This window comes from Mytilus californianus, unplaced genomic scaffold (assembly GCF_021869535.1).
Source record: "Mytilus californianus isolate M0D057914Y unplaced genomic scaffold, xbMytCali1.0.p SCAF_1, whole genome shotgun sequence".
NCBI lineage: Eukaryota > Metazoa > Mollusca > Bivalvia > Mytilida > Mytilidae > Mytilus > Mytilus californianus.
In genome coordinates this window covers 84,403,070-84,428,727 of record NW_026262581.1, presented here as the reverse complement: position 1 = coordinate 84,428,727, position 25,658 = coordinate 84,403,070, and the positions used below count along the sequence as shown (strand labels likewise).

General features: G+C 33.8%; 1 long non-coding RNA gene across 6 annotated transcripts in view; it reads left to right on the top strand.

Moving 5' to 3' along the window:
• Positions 1–25,458, top strand: part of LOC127725170 (uncharacterized) — a 51,762-nt gene extending 26,304 nt beyond the window's left edge. For 2 of the 6 annotated variants that reach the window (XR_007992818.1, XR_007992802.1), the window contains exons 5-8: positions 10,540–10,605; positions 12,341–12,388; positions 20,514–20,653; positions 21,748–25,458. This is a non-coding gene — a long non-coding RNA (uncharacterized LOC127725170). Of the gene's footprint in view, positions 1–10,539; positions 10,606–12,340; positions 12,389–15,581; positions 15,722–16,815; positions 17,231–20,513; positions 20,654–21,747 lie in introns of those variants that run through there. The other 4 variants (XR_007992803.1, XR_007992813.1, XR_007992820.1 and 1 more) reach the window with 4 other exon arrangements.
• The last annotated feature ends 200 nt before the right edge of the window (positions 25,459–25,658 follow it).

Sequence of the window (25,658 nt, the reverse complement as noted above, 5' to 3'; positions counted from 1 at the left end):
CATTATGAAACCTATACACAATATTCATTACCACAAAACTAAGATCAAGTACACATTTTTATGCCCCCGCTGTAGCGGTGGAGGCATTAAGTTTTACCCTTGTCTGTCCGTACGTAAGAACGTACATAAGTCCCAAAATTGGTTTCCGTTCTCTAACTTGAGTTTGCCTCAACCAAATGTTATCAAACTTATACACAATGCTTATTACCATAAAACACAGATCAAGTTTGAATTTTGGTGGCGTCACTAAAACCGTTCTAGAGTTATGCCCCTTTATAAATGGAAAAATTACAAAATTTTTAGTTTCCTTTCTCTAACTTAAGTTTGCCTCAACCAAATGTTATGAAACTTATACACAATGCTTATAACCACAAAACACTGATCAAGTTTGAAATTTGGTGGCGTCACTTTAACCGTTCTAGAGTTATGTCCCTTTATAAATGGAAAAATTGCAAAATTTTTATTTTTTTCTAATTATCAAGTAATTTTTAAAATTGGAGTTATCTCCCTTTGTCCATGATTATAGTTGAATCAACTACAATCAATGCTTTATACAATGCAATGTTTAATTTTGACTTCCACTGATAAAACACAGATCAAGTTGAATTTGGGTAATGTCACTTTAACCATTATTGAGTTATGCCCCTTAATAAATTGAAAGATTGCAAAATTTTTAGTTTCAATTCTGTAACTTAAGTTTGCCCAACCAAACATTATGAAACCTATACACAATATTCATTACCACAAAACTAAGATCAAGCACAAATTTTTTGTTTCCGTTTTCTAACTTTAGTTTGCCTCAACCAAATGTTATGAAACTTATACACAATGCTTATTACTACATAATACAGATTAAGTACAAAATTTGGTGAGAACACTTTTACCATCTTGAGTTATGTCCCTTTATAAACATAAAAATTGCTGAATTTTTCGTTTCCGTTCTCTAACTTTAGGTTGTCTCAACCAAATGTTATAAAACTTATACACAACCGTGTTTACAAATAGAAAAATTGCTGAATTTTTAGTTTCTGTTCTCTTCTTAAGTTAGCCTCAACCAAATGTTATGAGACTTACACACAATGCTTATTACCACAAAACTCAGATCAAGTAGAAATTTGGGTAGCGTCACTTTTACCGTTCTTCAGTTATGTCCCTTTATGACTATATACTATGCAAACGGGGGCATCATCTGTGTCCACATGTGGACACTATGCCCCTTAATAAATTGAAAGATTGCAAAATTTTTAGTTTCAATTCTGTAACTTAAGTTTGCCCCAACCAAACATTATGAAACCTATACACAATATTCATTACCACAAAACTAAGATCAAGTACAAATTTTTTGTTTCCGTTTTCTAACTTTAGTTTGCCTCAACCAAATGTTATGAAACTTATACACAATGCTTATTACTACATAATACAGATTAAGTACGAAATTTGGTGGCGACACTTTTACTATTCTTGAGTTATGTCCCTTTATAAACATAAAAATTGCTGAATTTTTCTTTTCTGTTCTCTATACACAACCGTACTAGAGTTATGCGTGTTTACAAATAGAAAAATTGCTGAATTTTTAGTTTCTGTTCTCCACTTAAGTTAGCCTTAACCAAATGTTATGAGACTTACACACAATGCTTATTACCACAAAATTCAGATCAAGTGTAAATTTGGGTAGCGTCACTTATACTGTTCTTCAGTTATGTCCCTTTATAACTATATGATATCCAAGTGGGGGCATCATCTGTGTACACATGTAGACACTATCCACATTTATTATTTTCATAAATTTCTAATATGACATTGCTTGGCTTGTTAATGGCTTTGCACAGTTTTTCCTTTCTTGGGTATTCCTTTCTTGGGTATTAAAGGGAAACTCTGCACACTTATTACACAATAACATAATGCAGGATCATGCATCGTTTCACTGCTGACCTTATATACCACTGTGTAAAGATCAGTGTACACGGCCGGTAGTTTGGAACTTTCAGGTGTAATATACATCATGTGTACATTTTGTTTGTCCTGAGTCCGACAGTGATACAGGAGACATTTCTAAACTCATACGTGTAGGCAATTTTACTTCCACTTGTTTATGAATAACAAATTCTGGTGTAATGAATGATATTGATGAAAATCTAAATAATTCCAACTACAGATTAGATGAAGTAAAACTCTATTTAGATATTTTGGAATGGTAAGTAAAATATGGAAAATGTAAGTATGTACTCGTTGTCAACAATTATAGACATTTGGAAACATATAGTTATTTCTTGTATTTCACAAAAATGCACACAAATGTCGATCATTAGTTAATACAGATAGAAAGTTACGGAACTATAGATAGTCGTACTTTAAAATGTACAAAAAAAAGAAACCTCCAGAACAAATCTGATCTAAATTCAGATCAATCTTTAACTTGCTTTACTTCCTCGAAGTTATGAACATAAGCATAGTAAAATCACAGATTTATATTTCAATTCGATTGTTCTAGAACAGATTAAAAAATTCGTCATCACAATTGTTAGTTATAGTGTATAATAATGAAATAGCATGTGAAATTCCAACTACGTGTGACTACCAATATATGTCTCTACTTCATCAGTTCATTTGTGAAATAGAAGTAAAGAGAACAATTGGTATCCAAGTGGATCTACGTTTCGATCAAGCTTCATAAATTGATTACAAAATATTCAAGATTTACAATTTATATTGAATAAAAAGATGTGAGACATTATTGCCAATGACAGAGACCAAATTAGCCCAATTAATTTTTGTGCGTACTATAACAACTAAAGCCGTAATTCTACTGTAGTGCACGGATCATATCTGTTTTAACATGTAGTTGAAAGAAAAATACCACCTACATTTGTAACTAAGTTTAAGAGTACACAACTACCCTATTTTTGTGCATTATACCTGAGACTACTATAACACAGTATAGTAGTCTCAGATTATATGCTCGGGAATATACTTTTTACTATATTGGATTATTAGTAAATGCTATTTTTCAACTCTAGTCCTGAGCAAGACCGCTGTTTTTTTTTTATCTGACAAGCTTAATTTCGGATTAAATTAAAGTAAAGAGGCTATGATTTATAATTCGGGTAGGTTTTGCCTGACTTGGCCATGTCATACCACCCGCCCCGTACTCGGTATTTTTTTCACATAAATCATATAAATTTCAGATCCTTCAGTTTGCATATAAATATCATTATTCATATTTCGTTTTACAACTTACACACCTAAGAGGAATAGTAACGTCTGGCTTAGTACAGCATGCAGGTATTAACTATCGTTGACAGAGATACAACCACGAGACATTAATACTACAGATTCCCTAAAAGTCTTTGATCTGCATACAAAAGTATATCATTGTTTGATTAACCATGTTGAATTTACACCCACCAAACCACAAAAAAGCATTGCTAAGTATACCATGCAGACATTTAGATATATTGAGGGACCACGTACAACACCTATATAAAAACAAACATGCTCTATTCATAAAATTGTGTGAATAAAAGTTTATTTGATGAGAAAAATTAGTCTCCTTTAATTGATCTCGAGTTAACTTGTTCAACAGCTTATTAATTAGCCTAAATTTCTACTGAATGCAGATCCTTTTATGAAAGAAATGATAATCGGCATTTTATTTTAAAAAGAAATAATTCCCCCGAGAAATAATCTCCAGGTGATTGCTATTTTAATTTTATTACGTATACATCGAAATACAAGTGGTCGGAGTACACAGTTATTGTCCTTTGATTTTCTTTGTCCACAAATATAGTCCTTAGTGTGGACAGTGTGTTACTTGCCATTTTTTTTTATACCCCTTCCAAATTTATTTCTCCATGTTTTATGCCTCAAATAGCAAGTAGGGGGATGAAATCACACTGTAAAAAAATTTGGGTCATGAATTTTAAAGTAAAGTAGTGATTTGGTCCAGCTGAAAAAGGTTAAAAATAAGCAATTCAGAAGCTGTCAAAAGATTTCAAGACTCCCTTAACATAAAATTGTCCATATTTTGAGTTAGAGCCGATGAAGTTTTCTATAATTTTGATATAATTTGTCCCAAAATTAGTACAACACACTGTAAAATAATATTAAGAAAGCGCACGTGGGATTTTTTTAATTTTCATATATTGTAAAAAATGCACTACGAAATAACTGTGTACTCGAACCTAAGAGGTGAAATCAAGAAATATAGAATCTGTACTTTGGCAACTTTCCTGAATGATTTGATGGTGTCAATTTGTCAAATAGCATGAAACTATAAAGGATTTAAACTTTTATTTGATAGAATTTCTGCAAAAATGACCAATTTTGGCATTATATGGTCAAAATAAGCATTTCATAGCTTTTTCAATTTTGATGCATAAGCGGCATTCTGACTTTCTATCTGACAGGTTTTCATGTGTCAATATTTGTGTTTCTATGCCTCAATCCAGTTGTATTACTCATTTGTGAACTCTGAATCTACAGAAAAGAAGATTATCTCAGACAATATGTGCAAAATGTGTTGTATAAATGACCCTAGTCTAACGCCCTGTTTGGATCAAGTTAAATGTGAGGAGCTTGGTACATAAAAGTTGAAGTCCATAATAAAGACCTCACTGAATTTGAATAAAAAGCACTTAACAATGTCTTTTGTACCTGTTTCATTTCACATAATATCTTTTTTTTTCTTCTGTAGGATAGCAAGTGGTTCAAATATAAGCCTGTTGAGACTGAAATTGCCTGAAAGTTTTTCACTAAAAAGTGAAAAATCTTTGTATCAGATCATACTGTCTGCAAAAAGAGTTGAATGCAAGAGTCTTTTTGTGCTCAGATTTATTGTATCATGTCACCTGAGTATAGAAATGATAGAAAAGATACACATTTTTATTTCCTATAGCTTCAATATGCTTTTTAAATGTAAAATATGTGTTACGGCCTAAATTGACACTAAATCATTTTCAGTCTTACTTGGCCTAAGACCCTTTTAAACTAATTTGATATGTTATTTGTAAGTTTTCTTTCCATTTAAAGTACATTAAATACATATGTAAGGATTATTTATAACCAAAAAGCTTCACAAATTTAAAATTGCTGGAAAATATTACATCTTCATGTAAGGCCCCCTTCATTGGAAAACCTCCATTTTTAGGCACAGGCTCATATAAATTTGACTTTTGAATAATTATGCTAAGTCTGATATATCAAATGAGTACTCTATTGCTTTTAATACATGATATATTATATATTAAGGTATTTTAAAAGTATTTTTTTGCAATATTTTAATTTTAAAAGCCCCAAATGTTGATAGTTGAAATTTTTCAATTTTAACGTCAAAATTTAACACGCAAAGTTGAATATAGAATTTATCATATTGTCTATAATATATATCTTATTGCATTGAAACTTTGTAAGCAGTCTCATAATTTATTAAGCTTTGGTCATACCAAGTTTTATTAAGATTGGTCAACTTTTTCTATCCTATTAGGTCCGAGTACACAGTTATCGTCCTTTGATTTTCGTTGTCCACAAATATAGTCCCTAGTGGGGACAGTGTGTTACTTGCCAATTTTTTTTATACACCTTCCAAATTTATTACGGCCCCCCCGAATGGCGGACACCCTATAGTGATCAGTCTGTCCGTCTGTCCGTCCATATGTCCTTAACAAATTGTGTCCGCTCTATATCTAGAGAACCGTTATGATTTCAAAGTTTATACTTGACATGTATATTAACCAACACCAGAGGGTGTGTCATAATGTATGTACAACTTCCTAGGTCAAAGGTCAAGGTAAAAAACTTTGGTTTTAGTTGAGAACCCCATGTCCTATGGTAAAGATCGTGTCCGCTCTATATCTTGAGAACCGTTATGATTTCAAAGTTTATACTTGACATGTATATTAACCAACACCAGAGGGTGTGTCATAATGTATGTACAACTTCCTAGGTCAAAGGTCAAGGTCAAAAACTTTGGTTTTAGTTGACAACCCCATGTCCTATGGTAAAGATCATGTTCGCTCTATATCTTGAGAACTTTTATGATTTCAAAGTTTATACTTGACATGTATATTAACCAACACCAGAGGGTGTGTCATAATGTATGTACAACTTCCTAGTGTTTAATTTAGTTTACCAGAATTCTTTATCTTAGGTCCAAGTACACAGTTATTTCGTAGTGCATTTCTTTTAGACAATAAATGAAAATTAAAAAAATCCTACCTGCACTTTCAATAGGATACATTGGTATCACATATACTATAGTATCCATTTTAAATAATTTTCTTCAAAGTTGTGACACAAGTTTTTCCCTTGACCTTTTTGAATGCAGCAAAGATTAACATTTTTGATTCAGCCATGCTGGATCTATGTGATCACTCCGGATTTTGAGATGGTGCAGAATTCTAAGTTGAAGACATATCATGAAACTAATTATGTGTTTTTATACGACTGCAAAAATTTTTGCGGCCGTATATTGGTATGACGTTGGCGTTGGCGTCGTCGTCGTCGTCGTCCGAAGACACATTGGTTTTTGCACAAAAACATTAGTTTGAGTGAATTGATCTCTACGAAATTTTACCATAAGGTTCAATACCACAAAAGGAAGGTTGGGATTGATTGGGTTGGGGGTTATGGTACCAACAGTTAAGGAATTATGGGCCAAAAAGGAGCCAAAAATAAGCATTTTTGTAACTTCCAGACAATAACTTGTGTGTTAGTGTATGGATCTCTCTGACATTGTACCACAAGGTTCCATATCACAAAGGAAATGCTGGGATTGATTTTGGGGGTAATTGCCTCATAATTGTAGGAATAAGGGGCCAAAAAAGGGCCAAAAATAAGCATTTTTCTAGTTTCCAGACAATAACTTGTGTTCAAGTGTATAGATCTCTCTGAAATTGTACTGCAACTGGTACCATACCACAAAGGGAAGGCTGGGATTGAGTTTGGGGTGATGAATCATAAGGGGGTTCAAAAAAATTGGAGGGAGGATATTTTTTCCTTTTTTTCGTTTTTTTTTTCTTTAAAATTTTCCATTTTAAGTTGGTTATTTCTGATTTATGTATAAAAGCAAATATCAAATAGGTCCATATTGAGGTCAAAAGGGTCCAAAATTAAACTTTGTTTGATTTCATCAAAAAATGAATTCTTTGGATTCTTTAATATGCTGAATCTAACCATGTATTTAGATTTTGGATATTGGACCATAATAGGTAAATTAAAAAATTTTAAGTTCTTAGACCACATTCATTCTGTGTCAGAAACCTATGCTGTGTCAAATATTTAATCACAATCCAAATTCAATGCTGTATCAAGCTTGTATGTTGTGTCCATACTTCCCCCAACTGTTCAGGGTTCGACCTCTGCGGTCGTATCAAGCTGCGCCCAGCTGAGCATTTTATTATGACTTGCAGAATCTTTATACACCATTTTTATCATTCACTGCCAACTTTTGACATGCTTTTTGCCCTTAAATTAAGAAAGTATTGTTCAAACAGCCATTTTATTTTAGATATACACTTACATATAGTTCCTTTGTAAATCAAAATTTATAATAAATTACTATTAATGAATAAATGTGAAAAAGTAATATATCAAATTTAAGCAGTTGATAAGAATTATGGAAGTATTTTATCAGTATCTAATGCTTGTATAATTAAAGAATAAAATTTGGCCTGGATAACAACATTTGCAGTGATATTTACTTAAACTCTGTTATGTTTATCAAACCCAAACTGAGTGTCGCACTTCTGTTATAGACTTTATGTCCTGCCAAATAATGTAAACACAGCTGTGTGTAGAGGGATTATTATACCCCTGCTTTAAAAAAGTGGGGGTATACTGTTTTACCTCTGTCTGTCTGTCCTTCTGTCCTTCCATCCGTCCGTCTGTCCATCCGTCAGTCCATCTGTCAGTCAGTCCCATGAATATTTTTCGTTGCATCTTTCTCAGGAACTACATCATAAGGATTTCTGAAATTTGGTTTCAGGGTTTATACAAGTCAGCTATACCATGTGATGCGTTTTCAGATTCATCACTCAACAACTTCCTGTTTACCGAACACTTACATCATTTTACACATGACATCCAAGTTTAAAATGTTCGTCACATTTTTCTCAGGAACTACATTACAAGGATTTCTGAAATTTTGTTTCAGGGTTTATATTAGTCAGCTATACCGTGTGATGCGTTTTCAGATTCATCACTCAACAACTTCCTGTTTACCAAACGCTTACATATTTTTATACAACCGCAAAAAATTTTGCGGTTGTATATTGGTATCACGTCGTCTTCGTCAGCATTGTCCGAAGACATTTGGTTTCCGGACAATAACTTTAGTAAATTTAAATATGAAATTTAAACACAAGGTTTATAACCACAAGGTTGGGATTGATTTTGGGGGTTATATTCCTAACAGTTCAGAAATTAGGGGCCAAAAAGGGGCCCAAATAAGCATTTTTATACGCCCATTTACGGGACGTATTATGGTATACCGTTGTCTGTCCATCCGTCTGTCCGTCCGTCCGTCCGTCGTCAACATGTCGGACATTAACTCAAAAATGCTTTAACCAATATGTATGAAACTTTGGTGAATTGTTTATATCTATTGACGTGAGCTTCCTTTCGTTTTTTAAAAATTTCAGACTTATCGTTTCCGAGTTTTGGGGTTTTATTCATTAAAAAAAGGGGGATTTTCCAGTTTTCCGACAATAACTCAAGAATGCTTTCACCAATTTGCAAGGAATTTTGGTGAATTGTTTATATCTATTGACATGAACTCCCTTTCGATTTTTTTAAATTTTAGATTTTACGTTTCTGAGTCACAGGGTTTTATTCATATAAAAAGGGGGATTTTCCACTTTTCAGACAATAACTAAAAAATGCTTTCAGTAGTTCTCATGAAACTTTGGTGAATTGTTTATATCTGTTAATGTAAGCTCCCTTTAGAAATTTATAAATTTTAGATTTTACATTTCTGAGTTATGGGGTTTTATTCATTAAAAAAGGGGGGATTTTTCATTTTGGACAATAACTCAAAAATGCTTTTAGCAGTTCTCATGAAACTTTGGTGAATTATTTATAGCTATTGATGTAATCTCCCTATTGATTTTCATAAATTTCAAATATGACATTGAGAAGAAATTGAACTTTATTTGTTTATAGTCTGACAACAGATTTACTAAGTATTGCACAACAGCAAGAAATCTTTAATTGAATATAAATTCAATTCATATAACCAATTTCAAGTTCTTTGACTACACTTATTCAGAAACCTAAAATATGTCAAATATTTAATTACAATCCAAATTCAGACGTGTATCAAGCTTGAATAATGTGTCTATTTTTGCCCCAACTGTTCAGGGTTGGACCTCTGCGGGCGTATCCAGCTGCGCTCAGCGAAGCAGTTTATTCTAGTTTCCAGACAATAACTTGTGGAACGGTGTATGGATCTCTCTGAAAGTAAACCACAAGTTTCCATACCACAAAGGGATGGTTAGGATTGGCTTTGGGGGGTTATGGCTCAAACCGTTTAGGAATTAGGGGCAAAAAAGAGGGAAAAACAAGGGTTTCCTGGTTAATGGTCAATTAAAAAAAAGTACAATGTTATGTTTGGATTACCTCCCTTATACTGCTTTTAAATTATGTATAAAGAAATGTTGTATTGTCTTTGAGGTGGTTAGCTGTCAATTTATTTTTAAAAGTTACTATTTAAAAATGCTGATTAAGGAATATTAATTTTAGCCATGATTATGTATGTCATTTTCTATTTAAGACTATTATGATGTATTTAAATGGGTAATTATGGTTGCAAACTCCATTGGAAATTTGAATTGAGATTATGACCATATCTTGAGGGAAAGAATTTTTTTTTTGGAAAAGGGGGGGGGGGGGGGGGTAAAAAAAGATTGTGGGGGGGGGGTTAAAAAAGAAATTGTGAGGGGGGACAATTTTTTCTCATTTCAGATTTCAGAAATTAAAAAGAAAGTTTCTTCAAATATTTTTTTTTTGCCAAAAAAGGAGGGGGGGGGGGGTAAATATTTTTGTTGTTGTTTTTTTTGGGGGGGGGGGTCAATTCGCAACAGCAAAGTGTATTGCACAAAAGCAAAAAAAAAAAGGGGGGGGTAAATTTTGCCTCAACCAAATGTTATGAAACTTATACACAATGCTTATTACCACATAATACAAATCAAGTTTGAATTTTAGTAGGGTCACTCTAACAGTTCTACGGTTATTCCCCTTTATAAATAAAAAAATTACAAAATTTTTAGTTTCCGTTCCCTAACTTAAGTTTGCCTCTTCCAAATGTTATGAAACTTATACCCCATGCTTATTACCACAAAACACAGATCAAGTTTGAATTTTGGTGGGGTCACTTTAACTATTCTAGCGTTATGCCCCTTTATAAATGGGGAAAAAAGGCAAAATTTTTAGTTTCCGTTCTCTAATATTATTTATATATTATTTTACATATGTTATGGTTTAGGTGGCTGTACATAGAAAATTATACTTATTCAAACATTAATACAATATAGTTTATATTTGAAGTCTAGAACCTGGTCTATCACATACAGTTGGTTCAGCAAGGGATGCTGGTAGTATAGACAAAACAGAGTAAGTAATTTGTAGGAAGTTTTGAATAAGTGATAACACATTTTTAGCTCACCTGGCCCAAAGGGCCAAGTGAGCTTTTCTCATCACTTGGCGTCTGTCGTCCGTCGTCCGTCGTCCTGCGTCCTGCGTCAGCGTCCGTAAACTTTTACAAAAATCTTCTCCTCTGAAACTACTGGGCCAAATTTGACCAAACTTGGCCACAATCATCATTGGGGTATCTAGTTTTAAAAATGTGTCCAGTGACCCGGCCAACCAACCAAGATGGCCGCCATGGCTAAAAATAGAACATAGGGGTAAAATGTAGATTTTGGCTTATATCTCTGAAACCAAAGCATTTAGAGCAAATCTGACTTTGAGGTAAATTTGTTTATCAGGTCAAGATCTATCTGCCCTGAAATTTTCAGATGAATCTGACAACCTGTTGTTGGGTTGCTGCCCCTGAATTGGTAATTTTAAGGGAATTTTGTCGTTTTTGGTTATTATCTTCAATATTATTATAGATAGAGATAAACTGTAAACAGCAATAGTGTTCAGCAAAGTAAGATCTACAAATAAGTCAACATGACCAAAATGGTCAGTTGACCCCTTAAGGAGTTATTGCCCTTTATAGTCAATTTTTAACCATTTTTCGTAAATTTTTGTAATCTTTTACACAAATATTCTCCTCTGAAACTACTAGGACAAATTTAACAAAACTTGTCCACAATCATCATTAGGGTATCTAGTTTAAAAAATGTGTCCGATGACCCCGCCCGCGAACCAAGATGGCGGACATGGCTAAAAAATAGTACATAGGGTAAAATGCAGTTTTTGGCTCATATCTCTGAAACCAAAGCATTTAGAGCAAATCTGACTTTGAGGTAAAATTGTTCATTAGGTCAAAATCTATCTGCCCTGAAATTTTCAGATGAATCTGACAACCTGTTGTTGGGTTGCTGCCCCTGAATTGGTAATTTTAAGAAAATTTTGCAGCTTTTGGTTATTATCTTGAATATTATTATAGATAGAGATAAACTGTAAACAGCAATACTGTACAGCAAAGTAAGATCTACAAATAAGTCAACATGACCAAAATTGTCAATTGACCCCTTAAGGAGTAATTGCCCTTTATAGTCAATTTTTTACAATTTTCATAAATTTTGTAAATTTTTGTAAATTTTTACAAAATATTTTCCACTGTAACTACTGGGCCAAGTTCATTATAGATAGAGATAATTGTAAGCAGCAAGAATGTTCAGTAAAGTAAGATCTACAAACACATCACCATCACCAAAATACAATTTTGTCATGAATCCATCTGTGTCCTTTGTTTAATATGCACATAGACCAAGGTGAGCGACACAGGCTCTTTTGAGCCTCTAGTTATATTATGTACATGTATGGCAGGAAATGTGGGCTACATATCAATGAGACAGCTACCCAATAAGAAAAAAAATAAACATTAAGAAGCCATATATATCCAGTGACATAACAAAGGCCTTCAAACACCAATGTAATGTTTTAGTTGATTGTCCATAATTTATTCCACAAAGCAACCTGCTAGCAGAAAAGTCTCTGGCCAGAAGCATAATTGTAGCAAAAAATGGAATATTGGTCATTGATTGGAATAAAAAAAATATGTAATAAATAGTATCACCTTTATACAGTGTACTATTTGTAGACAATATATGAAAATATGAGTATATACATATGTGGTTAAGTGTCATATTAACAGTTTTATATAACTTTATTTCAGTATTAATGACACAGTTATTCCAGAGGATGAATACCTTACTTACTGAATGTCAGTAAAATATAAATTTTAACCTTTACTTTTTTTAATACCTGTAAATGTTTATGGCAATTGCTTCTTGTCTCCATTAATACTGCAAATGTTATGAAGGTAACAGCAGTTTATAGTTAAAGTATTTAAGCTATATTTAATAATTAAAGTATTTAAGCTACATTTATTTCTATATTTTAAAATAGTGCAAGAATAATGTTTTTACAAATGAATTAAGAAATCTGGCATTTCAGAAGGGGAGATAAGTTATTTCCAAATGTTTTATATCAATGGGAATTAATTGGTCCGAGGACACAGTTATCTACCTTCAATTTTCGTTATCCACAAATGTAGTTCCCTTTAATTTCAGTGTTTTTATGCCCCCGCCGTAGCGGTGGGGGCATTAAGTTTTACCCTTGTCCGTCCGTACGTACGTCCCAAAATTGGTTTCCATTCTCTAACTTAAGTTTGCCTCAACCAAATGTTATCAAACTTATACACAATGCTTATTACCACATAACACAGATCAAGTTTGAATTTTGGTGGCGTCACTCAAACCGTTCTAGAGTAATGCCACTTTATAATGGAAACATTGCAAAATTTTTAGTTTCCGTTCTCTAACTTAAGTTTGCCTCAACCAAATGTTATGAAACTTATACAAAATGCTTATTAACACAAAACACAGATCAAGTTTGAATTTTGGTGGCGTCACTTTAACCATTCTAGAGTTATGCCCCTTTATAAATGGAAAAATTGCAAAATTTTTATTTTCTTCTAAATATCAAGTAATTTTCAAAATTGGAGTTATCTTCCTTTGTCCATGATTATAGTTGAATCAACTACAATCAATGCTTTATACAATGCAATGTTTAATTTTGACTTCCACTGATAAAACACAGATCAATTTGAATATGGGTAGTGTCACTTTAATCATTATTGAGTAATGCCCCTTTATAAATCGAAAGATTGCAAAATTTTTAGTTTCCATTCTGTAACTTAATTTTGCCCCAAACAAACATTATGATACCTATACACAATATTCATTACCACAAAACAAAGATCAAGTACACATTTTTTGTTTCTGTTTTCTAACTTTAGTATGCCTCAGCCAAATGTTATGAAACTTATACACAATGCTTATTACTACATAATACAGATTTAGTACGAAATTTTGTGGCAACATTTTTACCATTTGTTTATAAACATAAAAATTGCTGAATTTTTCGTTTCTGTTCTCTAACTTAAGTTTGTCTCAACTAATCGTTATAAAACTTATACACAACCATTCTAGAGTTATGCCTGTTTACAAATAGAAAAATTGCTGAATTTTTAGTTTCTGTTCTCTACTTAAGTTAGCCTCAACCAAATGTTATGAGACTTACACACAATGCTTATTACCACAAAACTCAGATCAAGTTCAAATTTGGGTAGCATCACTTTTACCGTTCTTCAGTTATGTCCCTTTATAACTATATGATATGCAAGCGGGGGCATCATCTGTGTCCACATGTGGACACTATCCACATTTATTTTTCTTATTTTTTTTCTTTGTCTTTTTTGGGAATTTTTCATTATTTGTTTGTATTTAGGTGAAAGATAAGACTTCAAATATGCTGTCTGAAAAAAATCTTTTTGAAATTTTCTGTAGAACTGAGTGATTTGGTCAGGTAAATAAAGGTGTAATTTCCTCTTCTCGGGAGCTCTCTGGCTTCATCCTTACCGGTGTCCTTATGTTGGGGTTACCAGGAGAGAATGAGCTGGTAGACTCAAATGATATGTTTTGGGATAAAAGTCAAACTTTATGCACAAATCTTATTAGAATAGAGCAGGTGGATTTTTTTTTAATTGCCATTATGGTTTAATAGACAAAAAGGGGAAAATAACTGTGTTCTCGGGCCTAAGAGGCTGAACCCACTGTACCCCAAAATGGACATTTTGGTCCCCTGATTTGCACAATTTGCCTCAAAATTGAAATGTAAAGATATTTCAATGTTAATTTATAGTAAATAATTGGAAAATATTTTTAAATACCAAAAAAAAACCTATTTTACCATATTTTTGGATTGTTATTTATATGTTGAAACTTTTCGGGCAAATCTCAAAACAGGGGCTCATATTTTTTCTATTTTGAGCAAATTCCTACTCATTCTGATAAGAAATAGTTCTTTAAAGTTTAAATGGAGGGATTTATTCAAAAATATTTAGCAAAATTACAAGAAAAATCTGCCCCTGGCCAAAATGGGCACAGTCTGATTTGGACAGGGGCTTGTACGCCTAATGGCAAATGTGGGGTGATAAATTTCAAGCATCCAAATGCCCGCGGGTGGAGACAAATGCATGTGCACAGACTTGATTACATGATAAGGCATCTAAATTTTCATTTACCCAATTTTAATGTCTCGCATCTGTGCCACAACACAAAATGCATTAATGTTGATCATCTGGTGTTGGAGCCACACGGCTTCAACAACAGTAGAAAAACTTGAATTCATGTGGCCATTGCTTGGGTCACCCAGCTCCATTGCCACCTTGCAAGTTGGACTTAAAGATGGCAAACAATAATCTTGGTATCATTCATGTTTTAGGATTTATAAATTAAATATTTATTTTATTTTATTGATGTAAACAACAATTTCAGATATCTTTTTGAAAGATTTGGGTGGTCCTTAAAATACCCTTTGGTTGAGTTACTGGGTTGCTGTCTCATCTATGATGCTGGTGGTAGTTTTCTCTTGCAGTAAGTACTATGGCTAAGTAAGGCAGGCACTGGGTCCAACTGCCCTTTTCTGTAGACATCTCGCTCTTTACTTTTTACCTTGGCCTCTCTATGTTCTACTATTTTTTCACCACTCTGTGTGAGACGTCTACCTTTAACTTCAGGTTTTTTTTCATACTCTTGCTTGTAGGTAAATTGTTTGTCCATACTGTCGAGGAACTTTAAACTGGAATCAGATAAATTAACCCCCAGATGTTCACACTTTTGCTTTGCTGAGGTTCCTTGCATGTTGTTGTTTCTGTGAATTCCGGATGCTAATCTGGCCTCCATGCCTCTTGAGAAGATTACATTCTTGGGTAAATTCACACTCAAGGATCTGTGCACAGCTTCGTTCTTGTTTGTTGTGTTGTAAAGCTTTATACTACTAATCGCATCTTCACTAAGCTTCATTTTCAAGATCTCTTGCAGTAACAACTTGTCTTTTTCGTCCATTTGCAGGATAGTAATGTTATAGCAACCAAGATACTTGGAGCGGGTCCACCAGTTATAGCTCTCATCACCTGCACATACCACTGAGTGCTGTTTACACATGGAGCAGTCACCATCATAACACCTGATTTTCACCTGCAGAGCCTTGGGTAAGTCTTTACATACGTCATCTGTATTTCTTTTGTACTGTTCCATTAGCTGTCCAACTATCATCGAAGCTCCTACATTTGACATCCTGACTATAAAAAGCTTTCTTCATTTCTTTCTTCATCTCTTTTGTACGCCCATAGAACATGCCTTCGCTGAAATGAGCTCTCAGTAATGCTTGGAACTGTGACTGGCCAAGGTGGACATAGTCAGCTAGCCTTTCAACCTTCCACATGGGATGTAGGGCTCTGGTTGCGTCATCTATCCCTTTGGCAGCCTCTCCGTCTCCATCTGTTATGGCATTCTTTACAAGGATGTCTTGAAGTGCCAGCTGTGAAACAATTTCTTTACCCATCTGGTACTCTGACACTGGAGCTGCTCTGTATAAGTTTGCAGTGCAGTCTTCGTGGCCATTGGGACAATTTACATCAAAACCTTTCCCCCACATCCAGGCTCCTTTCCAGCACATCTGATTTTGGGCAAATGATGCAACAATATATTTCCTCTCTGTCATTGTTCAGTGATAAGTGTGAAAGCTTGGGTGGCATTCAGTCCCAGTTTCTTGTTGCTTGAATGGTCTGGCTGTTGTACCTTCGGTCGACTGTAACATTAATCACATTTTCTGGTAGCCCCCTCTCACGATTTACTGACTTAACAATCTCCAGTTTTTCTGACATGTCTGTCCTGTTAAGTTTTACTAGCTCCTTTCCAACATTCTCTGCATGCTTGTTCTGGATGGAGGAGAACAGTTCATTCTAGCAAACAGCTCCTGGAACTTTGTACTACCCATGGGACAGTCATGTAGGACTGCAGCTACTGCAACATTGGGTGCTCCAGGGTTGGTACCAGGTTTATTGGTGACAACTTCTTTGTATAACTTTATAACTGGGCTCATGTAGGTGCAGTTCTAACATCTAAGGGTATATTTCCAGCAAACTCCCCATTTAACTTGTCTGTGTGCCAGTATTTCTGGATTTTTGCAGCATTTGAATTCTTTTGTGTAAGCCTTTATAACAATGTTCAGCATCTTCATCATCTCTTCATGGTCGACGAACCTCATACCAGAAAGTGAACTCCAATCTTCTTCTGTTTTTAGCTCATAGGATGATACCAGTAGCTGGGAACGAGTCTTTATGCCATCATTGTGTACAGCTGAAGTAGAAGTGATTGTAGGTTCATCTTTAATGTCCTTCTGTTCAACATTCATTTCAACAACAGGAGCATTATTGATATCTTGGTCTGGTGTAGTGGACAACTCTAGTACAGGGACAGGAATAGGAACATTCCATGGAATTCTGCCATTCTGGAATCTACCAACAGGTGCAACTCTCCTTCTCTGCAGCCGTCCAGCTAAGCCTTTGTTGAATGGCCAGTAACCTTTTGGATACATGTTGAGACAAATATTTTGGTGGTGCAGTGTAAAGCATCAATAGAAACTTGGATGACAGACCTTAGAAGTGTTAATTTTTATATTTTTTGTCATTATGTAACTTTTGATTCAGATTTTTAATTGTCTAAGTAATGCTGTCAATCAATTCTGTAGATTCTTTTGATCTATTTTTAGCTGCAGATTAAAGAAATGACCAACTCTGGCTTCAAAGGGTTTGGTCCAGTTCAAACAAAATTCCTTATTTTGGCCTTTTATTTGTGAAATGAAAATTCTTTTCCTATTCAGATTTTACAAACGTTAATTTTCTAAATTTTAGAAAGTTGTTTTGCCATTGAAAAGTGATTGGTTTCTGTTCTGTAACTTAAGTTTGCCTCAACCAAATATTATCAAACTTATACACAATGCTTATTACCACAAAACACACATCAAGTTTGAATTTTGGTGGCATCACTTTAAACGTTCTAGAGTTATGCCCCGTTATAAATGGAAAAATTGCTAAATTTTTCATTTCCGTTCTCTAACTTAAGTTTGCCTAACCAAATGTTATTAAACTTATACACAATGCTTATTACCACAATACACAGATCAAGTTTGAATTTTGGTGGCGTCACTTTTACTGTTCTAGAGTTATACCCTTTACAAATGGAAAAATTGCTAAACAAATTTTTCATTTTTTTTCTAAAAATATCAATGATGTCATTGTTCAAGTAATTTTTAAAATTGGAGTTATTTTCCTTTGTCCATGATTATAGTTGAATCAACTACAATCAATGCTTTATACAATGCATTGTTTAATTTTGCCTTCCACTGATAAAACACAGATCAAGTTGAATTTGGGTTGTGTCACTTTAAACCATTATTGAGTTATGCCCCTTTATAAATCGAAAATTGCAAAATTTTTAGTTTCCGTTCTGTAACTTAAGTTTGCCCCAACCAAATATGAAACCTATACACAATACTTATTACCACAAAACTAAGATCAAGTACAAATTTGGGTAGCGTTTTTTTATTGTTCTTGAGTTATGTCCCTTTATAATGTTGTATGCAAGCGGGGGCATCATCTGTATCCATGGGGACACATTCTCCATTTATTTGGTTCTATTTTTGTTTTGTTTTGAAAAAAAAAATTTAATTCTAAAATCCTGTTGAATTTGTTACTTTTTTTAATTGAAATGAATTGTTTGGCATCTTAACCTTTCCAAAACACTCTATTTCATCTCAAAATTGCAAAAAAAAAGGATTTTACAGCATTTTAAAGTTTGTATGACATCTTGATTTTGCCTTGGGCAGATGATGTAAAGGGGGTGTTGAATATACAGGTAAATAATCCAAAAATTTATTCAAGACCCCCATAAAGTTAGGTTTTGTGTATTAGAGTATGACTATAGAATTTTTTAATGCACTTCATAAAACTTGCACTAATAAAAAAGTTATGAGCATTTGAATAAAGAAGGTATTTTGAGGAAATCGAAAGTTCCATACCAGAAAAATGATAAAATTTGGGTGTGAAGGTAGGGGTGCAAGAAATGCATTTGCTGATCTATGCATTGTCTGATTGGTCTGAAATTTGTTATGTAGTCTTGATATATATTAAAGTTAATGTATGTAAAATTTTATTTCATTTGGACTACTGGAAGGGTCCTATTAGGTCCTCGGTTATCTACCTTCAATTTTCGTTGTCCACAAATGTACAAGTAGTTCCCTTTAATTTCAGTATTTTTTTTCTTATTTTTTTTCTTTGTCTTTTTTTGGAATTTTTCATTATTTGTTTGTATTAAGGTGAAAGATAAGACTTCAAATATACTGTCTGAAATAAATCTTTTTGAAATTTTCTGTAGAACTGAGTGATTTGGTCAGGTAAATAAAGGTGTAATTTCCTCTTCTCGGGAGCTCTCTGGCTTCATCCTTACCGGTGTCCTTATGTTGGGGTTACCAGGAGAGAATGAGCTGGTAGACTCAAATGATATGTTTTGGGATAAAAGTCAAACTTTATGCACAAATCTTATTAGAATAGAGCAGGTGGATTTTTTTTTAATTGCCATTATGGTTTAATAGACAAAAAGGGGAAAATAACTGTGTTCTCGGGCCTAAGAGGCTGAACCCACTGTACCCCAAAATGGACATTTTGGTCCCCTGATTTGCACAATTTGCCTCAAAATTGAAATGTAAAGATATTTCAATGTTAATTTATAGTAAATAATTGGAAAATATTTTTAAATACCAAAAAAAAACCTATTTTACCATATTTTTGGATTGTTATTTATATGTTGAAACTTTTCGGGCAAATCTCAAAACAGGGGCTCATATTTTTTCTATTTTGAGCAAATTCCTACTCATTCTGATAAGAAATAGTTCTTTAAAGTTTAAATGGAGGGATTTATTCAAAAATATTTAGCAAAATTACAAGAAAAATCTGCCCCTGGCCAAAATGGGCACAGTCTGATTTGGACAGGGGCTTGTACGCCTAATGGCAAATATGGGGTGATAAATTTCAAGCATCCAAATGCCCGCGGGTGTAGACAAATGCATGTGCACAGACTTGATTACATGATAAGGCATCTAAATTTTCATTTACCCAATTTTAATGTCTCGCATCTGTGCCACAACACAAAATGCATTAATGTTGATCATCTGGTGTTGGAGCCACACGGCTTCAACAACAGTAGAAAAACTTGAATTCATGTGGCCATTGCTTGGGTCACCCAGCTCCATTGCCACCTTGCAAGTTGGACTTAAAGATGGCAAACAATAATCTTGGTATCATTCATGTTTTAGGATTTATAAATTAAATATTTATTTTATTTTATTGATGTAAACAACAATTTCAGATATCTTTTTGAAAGATTTGGGTGGTCCTTAAAATACCCTTTGGTTGAGTTACTGGGTTGCTGTCTCATCTATGATGCTGGTGGTAGTTTTCTCTTGCAGTAAGTACTATGGCTAAGTAAGGCAGGCACTGGGTCCAACTGCCCTTTTCTGTAGACATCTCGCTCTTTACTTTTTACCTTGGCCTCTCTATGTTCTACTATTTTTTCACCACTCTGTGTGAGACGTCTACCTTTAACTTCAGGTTTTTTTTCATACTCTTGCTTGTAGGTAAATTGTTTGTCCATACTGTCAAGGAACTTTAAACTGGAATCAGATAAATTAACCCCCAGATGTTCACACTTTTGCTTTGCTGAGGTTCCTTGCATGTTGTTGTTTCTGTGAATTCCGGATGCTAATCTGGCCTCCGTGCCTCTTGAGAAGATTACATTCTTGGGTAAATTCACACTCAAGGATCTGTGCACAGCTTCGTTCTTGTTTGTTGTGTTGTAAAGCTTTATACTACTAATCGCATCTTCACTAAGCTTCATTTTCAAGATCTCTTGCAGTAACAACTTGTCTTTTTCGTCCATTTGCAGGATAGTAATGTTATAGCAACCAAGATACTTGGAGCGGGTCCACCAGTTATAGCTCTCATCACCTGCACATACCACTGAGTGCTGTTTACACATGGAGCAGTCACCATCATAACACCTGATTTTCACCTGCAGAGCCTTGGGTAAGTCTTTACATACGTCATCTGTATTTCTTTTGTACTGTTCCATTAGCTGTCCAACTATCATCGAAGCTCCTACATTTGACATCCTGACTATAAAAAGCTTTCTTCATTTCTTTCTTCATCTCTTTTGTACGCCCATAGAACATGCCTTCGCTGAAATGAGCTCTCAGTAATGCTTGGAACTGTGACTGGCCAAGGTGGACATAGTCAGCTAGCCTTTCGACCTTCCACATGGGATGTAAGGCTCTGGTTGCGTCATCTATCCCTTTGGCAGCCTCTCCGTCTCCATCTGTTATGGCATTCTTTACAAGGATGTCTTGAAGTGCCAGCTGTGAAACAATTTCTTTACCCATCTGGTACTCTGACACTGGAGCTGCTCTGTATAAGTTTGCAGTGCAGTCTTCGTGGCCATTGGGACAATTTACATCAAAACCTTTCCCCCACATCCAGGCTCCTTTCCAGCACATCTGATTTTGGGCAAATGATGCAACAATATATTTCCTCTCTGTCATTGTTCAGTGATAAGTGTGAAAGCTTGGGTGGCATTCAGTCCCAGTTTCTTGTTGCTTGAATGGTCTGGCTGTTGTACCTTCGGTCGACTGTAACATTAATCACATTTTCTGGTAGCCCCCTCTCACGATTTACTGACTTAACAATCTCCAGTTTTTCTGACATGTCTGTCCTGTTAAGTTTTACTAGCTCCTTTCCAACATTCTCTGCATGCTTGATCTGGATGGAGGAGAACAGTTCATTCTAGCAAACAGCTCCTGGAACTTTGTACTACCCATGGGACAGTCATGTAGGACTGCAGCTACTGCAACATTGGGTGCTCCAGGGTTGGTACCAGGTTTATTGGTGACAACTTCTTTGTATAACTTTATAACTGGGCTCATGTAGGTGCAGTTCTAACATCTAAGGGTATATTTCCAGCAAACTCCCCATTTAACTTGTCTGTGTGCCAGTATTTCTGGATTTTTGCAGCATTTGAATTCTTTTGTGTAAGCCTTTATAACAATGTTCAGCATCTTCATCATCTCTTCATGGTCGACGAACCTCATACCAGAAAGTGAACTCCAATCTTCTTCTGTTTTTAGCTCATAGGATGATACCAGTAGCTGGGAACGAGTCTTTATGCCATCATTGTGTACAGCTGAAGTAGAAGTGATTGTAGGTTCATCTTTAATGTCCTTCTGTTCAACATTCATTTCAACAACAGGAGCATTATTGATATCTTGGTCTGGTGTAGTGGACAACTCTAGTACAGGGACAGGAATAGGAACATTCCATGGAATTCTGCCATTCTGGAATCTACCAACAGGTGCAACTCTCCTTCTCTGCAGCCGTCCAGCTAAGCCTTTGTTGAATGGCCAGTAACCTTTTGGATACATGTTGAGACAAATATTTTGGTGGTGCAGTGTAAAGCATCAATAGAAACTTGGATGACAGACCTTAGAAGTGTTAATTTTTATATTTTTTGTCATTATGTAACTTTTGATTCAGATTTTTAATTGTCTAAGTGATGCTGTCAATCAATTCTGTAGATTCTTTTGATCTATTTTTAGCTGCAGATTAAAGAAATGACCAACTCTGGCTTCAAAGGGTTTGGTCCAGTTCAAACAAAATTCCTTATTTTGGCCTTTTATTTGTGAAATGAAAATTCTTTTCCTATTCAGATTTTACAAACGTTAATTTTCTAAATTTTAGAAAGTTGTTTTGCCATTGAAAAGTGATTGGTTTCTGTTCTGTAACTTAAGTTTGCCTCAACCAAATATTATCAAACTTATACACAATGCTTATTACCACAAAACACACATCAAGTTTGAATTTTGGTGGCATCACTTTAAACGTTCTAGAGTTATGCCCCGTTATAAATGGAAAAATTGCTAAATTTTTCATTTCCGTTCTCTAACTTAAGTTTGCCTAACCAAATGTTATTAAACTTATACACAATGCTTATTACCACAATACACAGATCAAGTTTGAATTTTGGTGGCGTCACTTTTACTGTTCTAGAGTTATACCCTTTACAAATGGAAAAATTGCTAAACAAATTTTTCATTTTTTTTCTAAAAATATCAATGATGTCATTGTTCAAGTAATTTTTAAAATTGGAGTTATTTTCCTTTGTCCATGATTATAGTTGAATCAACTACAATCAATGCTTTATACAATGCATTGTTTAATTTTGCCTTCCACTGATAAAACACAGATCAAGTTGAATTTGGGTTGTGTCACTTTAAACCATTATTGAGTTATGCCCCTTTATAAATCGAAAATTGCAAAATTTTTAGTTTCCGTTCTGTAACTTAAGTTTGCCCCAACCAAATATGAAACCTATACACAATACTTATTACCACAAAACTAAGATCAAGTACAAATTTGGGTAGCGTTTTTTTATTGTTCTTGAGTTATGTCCCTTTATAATGTTGTATGCAAGCGGGGGCATCATCTGTATCCATGGGGACACATTCTCCATTTATTTGGTTCTATTTTTGTTTTGTTTTGAAAAAAAAAATTTAATTCTAAAATCCTGTTGAATTTGTTACTTTTTTTAATTGAAATGAATTTTTTGGCATCTTAACCTTTCCAAAACACTCTATTTCATCTCAAAATTGCAAAAAAAAAGGATTTTACAGCATTTTAAAGTTTGTATGACATCTTGATTTTGCCTTGGGCAGATGATGTAAAGGGGGTGTTGAATATACAGGTAAATAATCCAAAAATTTATTCAAGACCCCCATAAAGTTAGGTTTTGTGTATTAGAGTATGACTATAGAATTTTTTAATGCACTTCATAAAACTTGCACTAATAAAAAAGTTACGAGCATTTGAATAAAGAAGGTATTTTGAGGAAATCGAAAGTTCCATACCAGAAAAATGATAAAATTTGGGTGTGAAGGTAGGGGTGCAAGAAATGCATTTGCTGATCTATGCATTGTCTGATTGGTCTGAAATTTGTTATGTAGTCTTGATATATATTAAAGTTAATATATGTAAAATTTTATTTCATTTGGACTACTGGAAGGGTCCTATTAGGTCCTCGGTTATCTACCTTCAATTTTCGTTGTCCACAAATGTACAAGTAGTTCCCTTTAATTTCAGTATTTTTTTTCTTATTTTTTTTCTTTGTCTTTTTTTGGAATTTTTCATTATTTGTTTGTATTAAGGTGAAAGATAAGACTTCAAATATACTGTCTGAAAAAAATCTTTTTGAAATTTTCTGTAGAACTGAGTGATTTGGTCAGGTAAATAAAGGTGTAATTTCCTCTTCTCGGAAGCTCTCTGGCTTCATCCTTACCGGTGTCCTTATGTTGGGGTTACCAGGAGAGAATGAGCTGGTAGACTTTTCTGAATTTTTGATATGTTTTGGGAAAAAAGTCAAACTTTATGCACAAATCTTATTAGAATAGAGCAGGTAGAATTTTTTTTAATAGCCATTATGTTTTAATAGACAAAAAGGGGAAAATAACTGTGTTCTCGGGCCAATTGTAGTAAAAGTTAAGTTTGGCACTTCTTCCTTTAAATATCAGGAAACAAGGACTTTTACCTTCTTTGTTATTTGATGAAATTATAGTGAGCAATGTTAATAATTTATTACACCCAAAATTCAAGTCTTTATCAATTTATTGCTTGCATTAAATCTATTTCCCTTGTATGACTAATCTCTGTGTCCTTTCCTTAATTATTCTTTGTCTAATAGACCTAACTGAATTGTTGTTAATGAGTCTCCATGTCCTTTCGTTGAGTAATTTTTATCTATACGACCTTCGCTTATTGTTTGTAGAGTCTCTCCATGTCCCTTCCTCAAGTAATTTTTTTTCTAAAAAACCTTATTTTATTATTTTGTATGAGTCTATCCCTGTGCCATCATTGAGCAATTTTTTCTAAAAGACATTACCTAATTGTTTTGTACGAGTCTCTCCATGTCCCTTCATTGAGTTTTTTTTTTGATAAAAGACGCACCTTTTTTTCAAAGAGATATTTCACAAAATGTAAACTGTACATTATTTGTAAATATTTGATTAAAGAAACATGAGTAGGGTTCAAGATTCCAAAAGAAAATGATTCCCATCTCAATAATCTATATAAAATAATAGATCTTGGCACCTTATATTCCTCAACAAATGGTATGCTAACAAATGATATACAATCAAACTTTGAATGTATATACATTGTAATATATTTCCATAAAATATTAAAAATATATCATATTCTTATTTCCTTGTACATCTACCTTCAGTTTATTTTGTCACTGCAATTATCATGTGAAACATAATGTCAGTTTGTAATTGTTGTACATGATTCTTTGATTGTAATAACAACAAGCATTTGACTTTACATGTAAAAAATAAAATATTTTAGTCTTTATTTACCTCACCAGAAAATGATTGTATCACATTTTCTCATTAGTTTTCAACAATGCATTTCAGATATGTGTAATTAATCGGCCCTTTAACAGTGCGCAGTTTTCATCGCATGTTTCTAATGACGAGCGCATAAAAACAAAAATTGGAATGAAATATATTTTTGATAAATGTGGACAACTTGAACCAAAAATTTTATAATTATTATTCTAACTGTGTTTAGATTAGAATTTGTTATAGTCTGCAACTAGCCATTTTTGATAGGTCATTTAATAATTCTTTCAGTGAAAGAGAAATGTGCATTGACTGTGAATTTTTTTTTTTATTATAAGTGTTCATGTTATAATAATTGTATGTAAATATGATATTGAAATAACTGTGATAATAACTGTGATATTGACTTGTATTGTATATTGAATAACTAAAAAAAAAAACACCATACTAGAATAGTTATAGTTATTATCAAGTCTGGTTGTCTCTTTGTTTGTAGGCACTACCATGTCTTGTAATACATTAGGTGAAATCAGGGCTTCCAAAATTATTTTTAGCCAGCCGAACATTTTATATATTATCCCGATTTTATTCCCTTAAATAAACAAAAGGCTATTATGGTAATCAGTTGCAGAGTTGGCCATCCCAAT